This window comes from Zalophus californianus, chromosome 17, assembly GCF_009762305.2.
Source record: "Zalophus californianus isolate mZalCal1 chromosome 17, mZalCal1.pri.v2, whole genome shotgun sequence".
Classification (NCBI taxonomy): Eukaryota; Metazoa; Chordata; class Mammalia; order Carnivora; family Otariidae; genus Zalophus; species Zalophus californianus.
The window spans coordinates 23338643-23351494 of NC_045611.1; the positions used below are offsets into that span (position 1 = coordinate 23338643).

General features: G+C 37.7%; 1 protein-coding gene across 10 annotated transcripts in view; it reads left to right on the forward strand.

Annotated features, from left to right (window-relative positions):
- CDH8 (cadherin 8) overlaps positions 1-12852 on the forward strand; it is a 351388-nt gene that overhangs the window by 132146 nt on the left and 206390 nt on the right. The gene's annotated exons all lie outside the window — the stretch shown is intronic.

The following is a 12852-nucleotide window of genomic DNA, read 5'->3' on the forward strand; positions in this document are numbered from 1 at the left end:
CAGAAGAGGTCTCTAATGTGCCTGAAACAGATCTCACTTATTTCTAAAAGGAATTTATATATTAAACTACCTTTATATCAGCTACCAGGGGCACCTGGCTGGTTCAGTCAGTGGAGCATGCAACTCCTGATCTTGGAGTTGTTGGTTTGAGCCCCATGTCTGGTGTGGAGATTACTTTGAAAACAAAAACAAAAACAATCTTTAAAACTACCTTTATCCAAAAGGGGGCAGGGGGGAACTGGCATTCTGCCTTTTTTTTTTTTTTTTTTTTTTTTAATTTCATCCCCGTTGGGTGCCTGGGTGGCTCAGTCATTAAGCGTCTGCCTTCGGCTCAGGTTATGATCCCAGGATCCTGAGATCAAGCCCTGCATTGGGCTCCCTGCTCAGCGGGAAGCATGCTTCTCCCTCTTCCTTGCGTTCCCTCTCTCACTGTCTCTCTCCCTGTCAAATAAATAAGTAAAACATTTAAAAAAAATTTCATCCCCTTTTCTCTATTTTTCTCTAATGTTATCAAATATATTTAACAAACATTTATTGTGCGCCTACATTTATAGACAGTAAAGTCACAGAGATCAAAACTGTGAGGGCAGTTATAAAGACCAAGAGGAAAGAGTCCATTTCTGGAGTCTGCAGGCCATGTTGCAAATCCCTGGTAGTTTCCTTAGAGCACCAAGCTCACCTTTAGTCCTTTGAAATTCACTTCTGGGATTTTTGCCCTGTATCAAATATAACATTAACCTACATGGAACAGGTCATGTTAGAGAAAAGTATTATAATTTTATGTATTGATATAAATTATCATTTAAAAAGGAAACTTTCTTGCCACTAGTATCACTTGACATAAATAGGAGGTAAATGCCAGATAAATATAATATTAAATAGATATAATGAAATATACACATAATATTAGGGAGCTACATCGTGAGCTATATGTAAATATATTAAAGTCAGTAGCTTTTGTATAGACACTCTTGCCTGTCAAAGGTTTTTATTTCTAAGCCTTCTTGCTCCTTGGTATGTAAAGGGATATTTGCAAATATCAGAAAGCTGTTATAAAACTGAGAGAATGCTGTCAGTATAAAAGGAGAATGGAATAGATGTATATCTGTCACTATGGGTTTGAAATTAATTAATGCTGATTCCTTGCAGACCTAGAGTGCCCTGCTGGAATGTTCCTCATATTTTGGAGAGCAACATGTCATGCAAAATGCATGTTCACATTTTGGTATATGCCAAGCAAGGACATAGACAATAAGTGTTCTCTCTTAACCATACGTGCCTTCAAGGGGCACGTAGTTTGGCAGGGAAGGTAACCTGCTTTCTCTAAAGGCTTGCCAAGATGTGTGGAAGGACTTTCATAGCAGAAACCATGGAGGAGGAGGACCCGAAGATGCTAGGAGATATCAGTGGAAATTTTGTTCACCTGAGATTTGCATGGCAGGGTATCCATTAAAATTTCACGTTTCCTTATGACTCCGAGGAGCTGCCACCATTTCCTACGATCTTTGGACCTGATGAGAAATAGGCACATGGTATCATTTGCTCAGAAGTCAAGTCATGCAAGTACATCAGAGGCTGTGCTGGTAGGACGGTGTGGGCTCTGCTGAAAGATCCTTTCCTACAAAATTGAAAACATTTTAGCATCATTTCTCCATCCCTAGGCCTAAGAAATCCAGTACGTACAAGCCATTAACATTGTACTCAGTGAGCAAGCAGGTGGATGAATTTAAAAGTGTGTGGTTATTTTAAATATTTGGTGGGAGCTTTTACATTACAACCATCGAGTAAAACACACCTGATCAGAAGATACTTCAAGATGTCATGATAAAAGTGAGTTTTTGCTGTTTCTATCAGCAATGGTGAAAAAGGCAATTTTGAAGCTGCCCTGTCCCCACCTCAGAGACAAGAACCATGTTGGATATTTAAGGGACATTCTAACACATTAGATTTGGCATTTGCTTTGAACAGAAAAGATATTCCTGATTAATTTTAAGATTTGCCTGACTCTTTAGATATATCTGTAGCTCTCTAAGGTCTGCAGAGCTTCTGATACTATAGAAGCCAATCTGAGCAGGGTGGGGAATGCTTAGATATGCGGGATTCAAGGTTAGGCATAGGACTCTATAAAGAATATAAAAATGTGCTTCCCTGTGTCTGATGTAATTCTTCCTTGAAATGTTCAAAGGTAAATGCTCAGGCTTTGAAGCCAGTGTTTGAATTGTGGATCTTCTCCTAACTACTACTGGGTGACCATGGGAAGGGAATTTACCTCTCTGAATCTGAGATTCTTTTTCTTTAAAAAGGGATTTAAGAAGGCAAATTACATGAAAGCATGAAATACTCTGTGCCTGGCATGCAACACATGTCAGTTGGCCTAAGCTCTGAGGCATAACTCCGTGTTATGAAGGTCACTGTGGTTGGTCTTCTAAGTCAACATGCTCCTGAATTCTCTGAGATCAGTGTACATAAATTTGAGTCTTCTTCCATGATATTTTTTTGTTTAGGATATATTTTCAGAATTAAGCTAGTTCATCTGTTCAAGTAATTATTCTATCACCTTTTTTGCAGGCCCTGTCTTCACTCTTTGTTTCTGTGATGCTACCTACCCATAAAATAATTCTTGACATCTAATTTCTCACCTTCTTACTGAGTTCCAGGCTGAGTTCCATGTGGGAGATCCAAAGGTCCTTTGCTTTTAGAATCTTACAAAGTTGCAGTCAATGTGTCAGCCAGGACTGAGATCATCATCTGAGGCTCGACTGGGCAGGAATCCCAATTCCAAGGTCTCATGCTTATTGGCAGTGTTGAGATCCTTGAAGGTCTCAGTTTCTTTCCTCTCTGGTGACCATCCTCCACTCCTTGCTGCATGGCCTTTCCATATGACAGCTCAGAGTATGGCAACTTGCTGCTTCATGGTCAGCAAGAGAGTCTCTGGCATAACAGTCGTTCTAGTTTCATATAACATAATCACCACCCCTCATCACCTTTGCCGTATTGGTTAGAAGGAAGGTACAGGTCCTGTTTGTTATTGATCTCTTCCTCTGTGGTTCTACAGTAGAAGAATGATTATTTATAAAACAGGGTTTTGAGCCTGGCATTCCCTTGCCACACACCCTTGTGTGCCTTCCCACTGCTCTTAGAAATAAATGTGGGTAGATTTTAACCATGTTACAGGAAAGAAGGGTCACCTTCTACTTTTCAACTGCTGCGTCTTCTCTCACCATCCTGGTCCAAGAAATTATTATATATCACTTAGACTTCTGTTTGGCCTCCGTACTGCTTGTCTGCATTCCCTATTCTGTGAATTCTAATGCATTCTCTGATGAGGAGATGTTCCTGTTTATTAAGCTTCAGTGTTTCTCCGTTGCATTGTAGCGATAGTTCAAAGTTTATAACATGGCTGATAATGCTCTGCACAACTTAACTGTGCCAACATCCCCACGTTTTCAAGCTGTTGACTGCCTTACAGGCCTACTTTTTGTCCCTCATGTGTGATGGCCTCAAGAGTCTCCACACATAACCTTGATTTTGCTGAGGAGAGTCAGATTCCTCTTGATCTTTCAGGTCTCAGACGGTCATCACTTCCTCCAAGTGTGTTAAAGACTTCCTATCATTCTGTCTTTTCTTTCATACAATTATAATTTATTGATTACTTTTGTAGTTATCTGTGCTAATCATAAGCTCCCTGAAGATGAAGCCTATGCTTCTGTGTTCACTGTTATCTTCCTGTGCCTATCAAGACCCAAACACGGGTATCTCAGAAAATATGTATTAAGCAAAAAAAAAAAAAAAAAAAAAGGAAGATAGGACTAAAATGATGAGTATTGTTCTCTCTAAATATTTCAATTGCAGTTAGAGAAACAGACCAAAGACCTTTCTACGGGGAGGTCAGGTGTGACGGAGAGTTGTGTTTTCATGATCTGTGGACTTGAGAGGTGCAGTGGAAGAGCCTGGGACAGGCCCAGTAATGACCAGACACAGAACAGTTCCTGAGAAGCTAAGGAGCTGTTACAACTGATAGCACTCTAGGAATCCCGTGTCTTAGAGAAACATGAGGCATTTTGGTATTGGAATGTTATCAAGATCTGTAGTGCCCCTCAGAGTGACAAGGCAGCTGATCTTGAAATGTGACAAAGAGGGAATTTCCTTTACAGGATACTGTGTCTTCAATCTTCCTGTGTAAACCAAACTGATATGGAAGTGAGGAAAGTGCTCTCTGTGTAAGAGAGAAGATGCTCATGGCCTCCTTCATTGGTTTTTCTTTTGATATTCAAGTTTCTCCCTCCTATTTAAGAGAAATCCATCTTAAACAATAACATTCTTTCCCTTAGTGACTCAATATAAAGTTCACTTATTATTTTGTTTTTCCTTTTTTAAAAGATTTGTTTATTTTAGAGAGAGAGATAGAAAGAGAGAACATGCACAGAGGGTGGGCAGGGGCAGAGAGGGAGGGAGAGAATCCAAGCAGACTCCTTGCTGGGTGTGGAGCCTGATGCAGGGCTTGATCTCAAAACCTTGAGATCATGACCTGAGCCAAAACCAGGAGTGGGACACTTAACCAACTGAGCCACACAGGTGCCTCTATTTATTACTTGGTTTTGGTTTCTGGTCATCAGAGGTAAAGGTATCATGGAAAGCTGGGGAATAACATTTTAACAGTCTACTTTGAAGGAAACTCATTTGTGTAGGATTTAGACAATGAAATATAAGAGTCACTCTATCATCTTTTATTTTTCCCTGGCTTTAGGAACTTAGGCAGGACGTGGACATGAATATATTAATCTTATTCACATATAAGGGATCAAAATCTTCAGTGGTAACTTAGATATCCTCTTATAAAATAGGATTTAATGTATAACATGAGATGCTACATAGAGACCCAAATGGGGTGGCAGGGGACATGTGGACTCTGGAGAGGAAGTCGTGGATCTGGGAGGCCACTCATTAAACTTGCGAATTTGGATATATCCTTTCTCTTCTCTACACATCCACTTTGTAATTTTTGAAATGATATTCCTTTACTGTTACTTAGAAAACTATTTTACATGGAGCAATGACACTTGGTAGACTTTCAATAACTGTTCATTAAGAAATAAAAATGTAACCTATGAAATTCCTGGGCTAGTGTCTTAAACACAGTAGTGTTTACTTAAGCTCAGTAAATCTACGCTATTGGCATCATTATCAACATCCTTATCATTACTACTCCTGTAGAGTAACACTACACTAGGCAGTTTCACCCGATTCGATGTACACACTTATCTATGAGGCTTTTTTTTTTCTTTTGGTATCAAGTAAAGACAATACGGCAATTGGCAAAGAGTCTTACAGAAAATATGCAGTGAATCTGGGATTTTATTCTTTCCAGTCTTACCACAAACCCTTCAATCTACTAAAACATGATTCTGTACATCCCAGTGGAGTACATTATTGTATGTTAAATATACATATATATATATTAGGAAAAAAATACATATATATTGTTAGGAAAATCACAGCTGCTTTTAACGTTAGGTATGGCTTCACTCACTTATCATTGTCCCCAGACTAAGGCCTTTGCAATTATGTTGAAATACCTAAATCCAGGTAAGGAAGTCCAAAGTATTTCTTCCATTTGTGCATAATTTATTCAGGGTGCTCCTAGAGCCTCTTTTTCAGGATGCTCTTTCTACGAATAGAAAATGAAACTCATTACTCAGTCTTCCATCCTTCACTAATACACATAAAAAGGTACTCAAAGAAAGATCGAAATTCTTCTGATATCTGACTAGATGGTCAGCTCCGTGAAGGCAAGACTGTTGCTCACACTTTGACATGGTGTTGGCAGGATTGATTTGTACATGGAAAGCACTAATGCATGTTTTTGTTTGCAGTTCATTTTTTTAACTGTGACAAAGGAAAACTTCATTCTAACCCCCCTTCTTAGTTTTTAACTTACTGTTTATGAATTGCAGGTTAATGCAGTGTCTAAGAAAATGAAGGAAGCAAAAATCTCTAATATTTTACTTTTTCTGCACACATTCTCTCCTTCCCTCCCTCCCTCCCTCCCTCCCTCTCGTACTCTCTCTTGTCTCATACACACACATTCCTTCACCCTTCCCTCTCTATATGTGTTCCAGCATGTGTGTTTGTGTGTGGATTTGTGTGATATATACTGTCTGAGTTGGAGGGAAAATGCTGTTTTCTTTCCAGATCAAAGAGAAAAATGCGTCGAGTCTGGAACAGCAACAAAAATAGCTGGCTTGACTCACAGTCTCTCTACTCTGAAATATAAATTCTTTCCTGAAGGGAATTCTTTCTTCTGTCTAGTGCAGTTGATTCTCCATACATACACACATAGTGAAATATATGCAGATTCGGAAGTCTTCATAGGAACACGAGAAATCATTAATTCTGTATTATCTTGGCAAAAATGGGGGCGAGGAATTATTTATATTGTGGGCTCTAATTCAAGGCAGTTCAAGTTCCAAAGGATTTGAGTTTAAGCAAATGCTTGGGGAAGCCTCTGTTTTAAGAATTCCACATTACCCCCATTTACTTCTTTATGAGTTTATCGGTTCCATCTGTAATATATGGCATTGGATAGTCTTGTTCTAAGAAGATGATGAGATTATTTCTTTATAGTGGTGCTTAAAGTAATTGTGTTTGATTGCAGTGGGTTTTATAAATGTCGTAGAAAAGGTGTCTGAAATGGGACATCATGCTGGTGACAGAGATAGAGGTTTAGAAGTAAGAGAACTGATACTGAATATGTAAATATGTACTACAGTGATCTTTGTGGATTCCTTAATGTTTGTATGAGATTTTCACATGTTGTGCAATAGTGCTGTGTATCTTTTTGATCCCATTGGTTCTCCAAGATAGTACAGTCATATGAATAAAGCAGATAAGTGTATTAGACTCAGAGATTTATGATTTCCTTTAAGTCTGTCTGTTCCAGCTCTTACTATTTATAAGCCCCACAGAGGCAGATTCCCTCTGCCAAATGTGCTTTCCATGTGCTTTCCACCAAATCTAGAATAATGCTTGGATCAGAAATAAGGGGCAAGGGGACAGACACAAAGGGAAACTTGAAGTTAACTTGGTGGTGGTGGTTGACCACCAGATATTCGTTTAATGAAGAGGAAGGAGAACATCTTTACTATAAGAATGCATGTGTAAGAGGATTCTTTTTTATGATCAACATCTCCTGGTCCTTGCTTCTTCTTTCATTGCCTTAACAACTGTGTGCAGAGAAATGAGCTAAGCCCAAGCAAGCAGAGGCCATTTCCCTGAAAGTGCATTAAAGCACGCTTAGACCTAGTTTTGCAGGTTGTTTGAAAGCTGTAATATAAGCAAAACGTCTAGGATTCTAGTCATTCTAAAGCCCTGAAGTAGGTGTGTGCCTTGTATAATGAATGGGGACCAGGAATTTGTCATCGAGACCCTGGTCTTTTAATGTAATGTGGGAGCTAGGAGAGCAGCAATTTCATTTCTTAAGGGATTCGTGCAATTGTGTGTCTATAACTTTATGCTTATTTCTTTCACAAAGTATATAATTTTAATGACTGTACTTAGCTGTATTATATTAATTTTACAGAAAAAAGTATAATTAACATAAAAACTATACTGCATCCTGTATTTCTTAATTTGCTATCCTAAAAAAATGTAGCTATTCTGGTCATGACACCCTACCATTTGGTGGTAAGATATCATAATTACTGGAAAGCGTTGGATGAAAACAGGGAGATTTATGACTATATCCTTACACTAAACTAAAAATGTATCACATATTAAAAGATTAAAACGCATACTTACATGTATTCCCAGTATCAGTATGTCCTCTACAACCTTTGAACGTAAGGAGGTTAGGGGAATTTTTCAGTCTAATTTTCTATAAAATTAGAAACTTCATAATTCTCTTACTTTATTCAGAAGGTTGTAAAGTTATAAAAAGAAGTTAAAGCATTATGGACACATTATATTAGTGGCTTATTGTTTTAGGTCATAGATATGTTGATCTGGTGTAATAGTACTGCTATTAATCATTAATGCATGGGTTCCATAGTTTGAAGGACCTGGGGAACTGGTTAAAATAGTTTCACAGCTTCACCCTCAGAGTCTGTGATTCAGTAGGTTTGGAATGAAGCTGAAAATTTACATGTCTAACAAGTTCTGGAGGAGGCTAATGCTGCTGGTTTGGAGACCACACTTTGAAAACCACTTGCTCAGTGGGTGACTATAATGCCATATTTCTCTGCTTGGAATCCATGGTGGTGTGCCAGGAGATTCTGAAAACAAAATAAGAGAGGTATGACACATCTTTCTGAGGTGTTACCAGAACATTTGCAAAGCTATTTCATATCTTAAAGAAATAATGTTGGTATATTCGGGAATGAAATGCAGAAACAGCATGACATATTCTGAGAAAAACACAGAACCTCAGAGTTGTTTCAAGTTTATAATTGTCTGCTTCTACCTATGAAAGCTGTCACCTAATATGACTGCCTAACTTACTAGAGATTTTCAAACATGTCCACCCAGACACTGTAAAATTAGGGGTTCCACAGGGCAAGTGCTGTGTCTATTTATCTAACCTTGAATCCCTAGGTTCTAGCTTCATGTCTGGCAAAAATAGAGGCTCCACAGTCTGTGTGGTCTTAGACAAGATTTCTTTTAGCCTCTCTTGTATCTAGTTGCCCCATAAGGAAAATAAGAACAATGGGGAGATAGTATTTTAAGTTGGGCCTGTCATATTGATTCAAGACAATATTTGATATTATTTATCAGATATATAGTAAATGTACTGAGAACTTATTGTGTACCACACAGGTGTTTAATTACCATAAATAGACAAGTCAGTGTATACCATTCCATATGAAATTCTTTGTGTGGGGGACCTGAGAATTTCACGTACATCAGTTCATAGTTTACTTCTTAATTAACTGCGTGGCTCACAGTTAAGAAAACACTGCTCTAGAGGTTTTTATTCCTTTCAGAGGCAATGCCTGCCTGGGGGATATGCCAGCCAATAAAGGTAGGGTGAAGAATCCAGCCTACTTCAGGCTTATTTTGGAAATTAAGAGTCTAGTGGATGCTTATGATTATCTAAATAACTAATCTTTTTATTTATATATCAGCAACTGTATTCATCATTGATTTCTATTAATAAAAGCACACATTCATACAAGCTGCACTCTAATTAGAGAATTAGAAGCGCCTAATGCCTTAGTACTACAGAAAAATTACAATATATAGGCTTAAATATTTACAAAAGTAAAGTGTAAGCTGTTATCTTTGGCAATTCTGCAGGCTCTCCTGGATGCTATTCACAGGGTTTGACCCCCTGTCTGTCCTACATTGTACGCACTGCTCTTTAGAATGCAGGTGCTAATTAATTTCTTAACACTTTTTGCATGGTATTAAAAGCCCAGCCTTCTTACGTTTGTGCCTGCTAAGCTGTCCCTTTGAGTTACCTAGTAAAAAGAGGTGTGCTTCCCACAGTGAGTATGTATTACTTTTGTAATTAAAAACTTGAAATAACATAGAACTTTTAAAAGGGCATAAGCACCCCTCCCTCTTCCCAACGCACAAATAGCTCTTTTCCATGGGCCAGCCTGTGGTGAAGTATATTCCTTGCTCCCTCCTCTGATTCGGAATTGGTTTCCAAGGGGTAGCACCTAGGAATCTATCTGAATTTTAAACACTACTTCTCTGGGGATTCTGGCCCTGGTGAAGGAATCATTCACCCAGAGCAGAGTTCTTCTCAAACTGGACACATTGCTCTGTTTTCTGACATACCGTGCTTTGTTTGATAGTTTCAAAATATGTCCAGTGAGTGTCTCTCCACATTCTGATTCTCAAATAGCTGCTAAGTTCTGGATTTTTTTTTTTTTAAGTCCTATAGGAATAATATAGTACATATTATGTAGTGCATAGTACATAGCATGGTACGTATTCCATAGTACCTAGGGCATGCATCATTCCCACTATACCGCACAGTTCAAGAGTGCATACCTATGCCATTTGCTGCCAGTCAGTGTTAGCTTTGGATTATAAGTCCCACATCTGTCAGTTATGGGAACCCATGATAGTGACCTAAACATTTTAGTTTTTTTCTTTTCTTTTCATTTGCCGCCTTCTTCTTCTTCTCTTCTTTTTCCCTTTCCTTTCCTTTCTTCCTTCCTTTCTTTTTTTTTAAACAGTATTTTCCTTTGGCTGTTTTCATTTTGTATATTTGATTTTATCTTCAGCTTTTTCTTTTTTCTTACTGTTTTAAGGTTTGCTATTATACCTGTAAATTACCAATGATATTCTAAGTGTTTTTATTCATTCATTCATTCATTCATTCATTCATTCATGTATTTGTTTATTTTTGTGTGAGAGAGCAAGTGAGGAGGGAGGAGCAGAGAGGGAGAGAGAATCTTGAGCATGCTCCATGCCCAGTGCTGAGCCCAATGTGGGGCTCGATCTCAGGAGCCTGAGATCATGATTTGAGCCAAAATCAAGAATTGGACACCCAATTGATTGAACTACCCAGGCGTTCCTCTAAATATTTTTAAATAGGTATTCATTTGTTGTATCAGCATGTAGCAAGAAAACAAAAAACAAAACAAAAAAACTTGCTCATATTTTGGATTCTTTCTCTAAGATAACTTGAAAGAGGTGTAATTACCAAGTCTGATGTTTGACTATATCTATATATCTATCAACATTTATGTATCTGTTTATCAATTATCTATCTTCCTACTTATCTATATATCAATACTTTGTTTTGTTCCCCTTACTATACTAACTATGGGGGTAGTTGCTATTTTAATTATGCAACAAATATCAATATGGAAAACATCTGTAACTGAGCAGATGAATGAATTGAAAACAGACATTTATTGGGTATCTATCCTTATCTTTTTTCAGGAAGCTAAAAGTGATTTAAATCTAAGTTTTAGGGTTTATGTGAAACCTAAACGAGATAATCCAATCAAGTAAATACTTGGGCCAGAAATATACTGATTTCTTTATATTTGATGGTAATCATCAGTATCTCATTAAAAGAAAAGGCCAATATTTGGAAATAAGAAAAGGCCAGTGACAATGAATGGGGAATACAGAAGTTAAAATGATGTGGAATTCTCTAGAAGTTTGTGGATTTTCCCCTTTATGCTTTTCTTTTGAAGGAATGTCATGAGTGAAGTTTGTATTTAATGACCATCCAGATTCCTAATTATTTTCCTGGGGAATCTGGAGAGCTACTACAGTTAGTTGTACATTCTGTATGAAATAGTGTTTTGAAAATATTTCTCTGGAGAATTTAAAAACAAGAAAAGCTCAGATTCCACTGTTTTTAGACATATCCCGGTGCTCCTCATTTCACACATTTATACTCAAACATGTACAAAATCCTTGCTGCCACATTTTTCTTTCTGCCTGGAGAACAGCTGTAAAGATATTAATTGTGCTTCAGTTATAAATGGATTGCCAAAAGGGACAGAACGGGTTGTGTATCTCATCAGCGTGCCCTGTCTGGTATAAATAATGAGACAGGAACTTGGTAAATTGGAAATTTGTGATAAAAATGAGATGGGATATTATAAAGTCCCACCAGTTCCTTCTTTGAACACATTGATTTTTAAGGCATTCTGCAGGACAGCTAAATCAATGATTGTCTGTCACAAAATGTTGGTTAAAAGGGCTCTTTTACTGGGGTCAACTACAAATTAGCCCAAAGGGTAAACATAAAGGTAGTATAAATGTTAAAAAGAAAAAAAAAAAGTCACAGATGTTGTAAAATAGAGTTAGAAAGGCACAGCCGTAAGAAAATGTATACCGTTATTTCTCTCATTCTACTTAAGATTCTTAACTGTGGTAAATAGGAAGAACTGAAGAGTGGAAATATAACTGAATTGAATGAGGTATTTTATCACTTCAGTTATTTTTGAAACAAAGTTGGGATTTTCTTTGACATTTCTCCAAATTCTATGTTTTCGTCTTTCAAATCTGCTGATTTTCACCTTTACCTTTTGTGAGCACCTCACAAAGCTACTATTTCCCAGCACGGTATCATGATTAAAATTTAAACAAACCTGAGAAAATACTGATATTTCCAAATGTGTTGTACAAATAAATTGATGCATTTTGACTTGTTTCTTAAATAAAATCCAATTTTGGAAGAGGTCTTAATATAATGTGATAAAAATTTGGGGATAGAATAAAAAAATCACATAACTCTACACAGACATGTATACTGTTTATTTCTTATGGTAAGGTCAGTATTCTGAAATCACAAAATATGCTTGAAGTTGAGCTACCTGTCATGTCATGTCATGTCATTAGGGGAGGTTGCATTTCCATACTTCCAATCTGCCTTCCACATTTCCCTAGGAGCCAGTCTCCTCTGCACACACACTACTCCTTTAACATACCTGAATTACAGCCTGTTCAGTGATGTTTCTTTCTGTGATATTCTAGCATTTATTTCTCACAGTTCTGGAGTCTGGGAAGTCCAAGATTGCCAGCAGATCCAATATCTGGTGAGAACCTGCTTCCTAGTTTGCAAGTGGCTGCCTTCTTGTAATGTCTTCACATAGTGGAGAGCAGAGAGTGACAGAGAGAGAGAGACAGAGAGAGAGGTTGAGAGAGAGAGAGAGAGAGAAAACAAGCTCTTTTGTCTCTTATAAGGACACTAATCCCACTATGAAGGGCCACCATCATGACCTAATTACCTCCCAAAAGTCCCATCTCCTAATACTGTGCCATTGGGGGTTAGGATTTCAACATATAAATTTGGGAGGAACACAAAAATGCAGTCCATAGTACCCTGTTGGTGATTTTTTTCCCCATAGGGATTAAAGAACTTCTCTATTTAATGGTAGC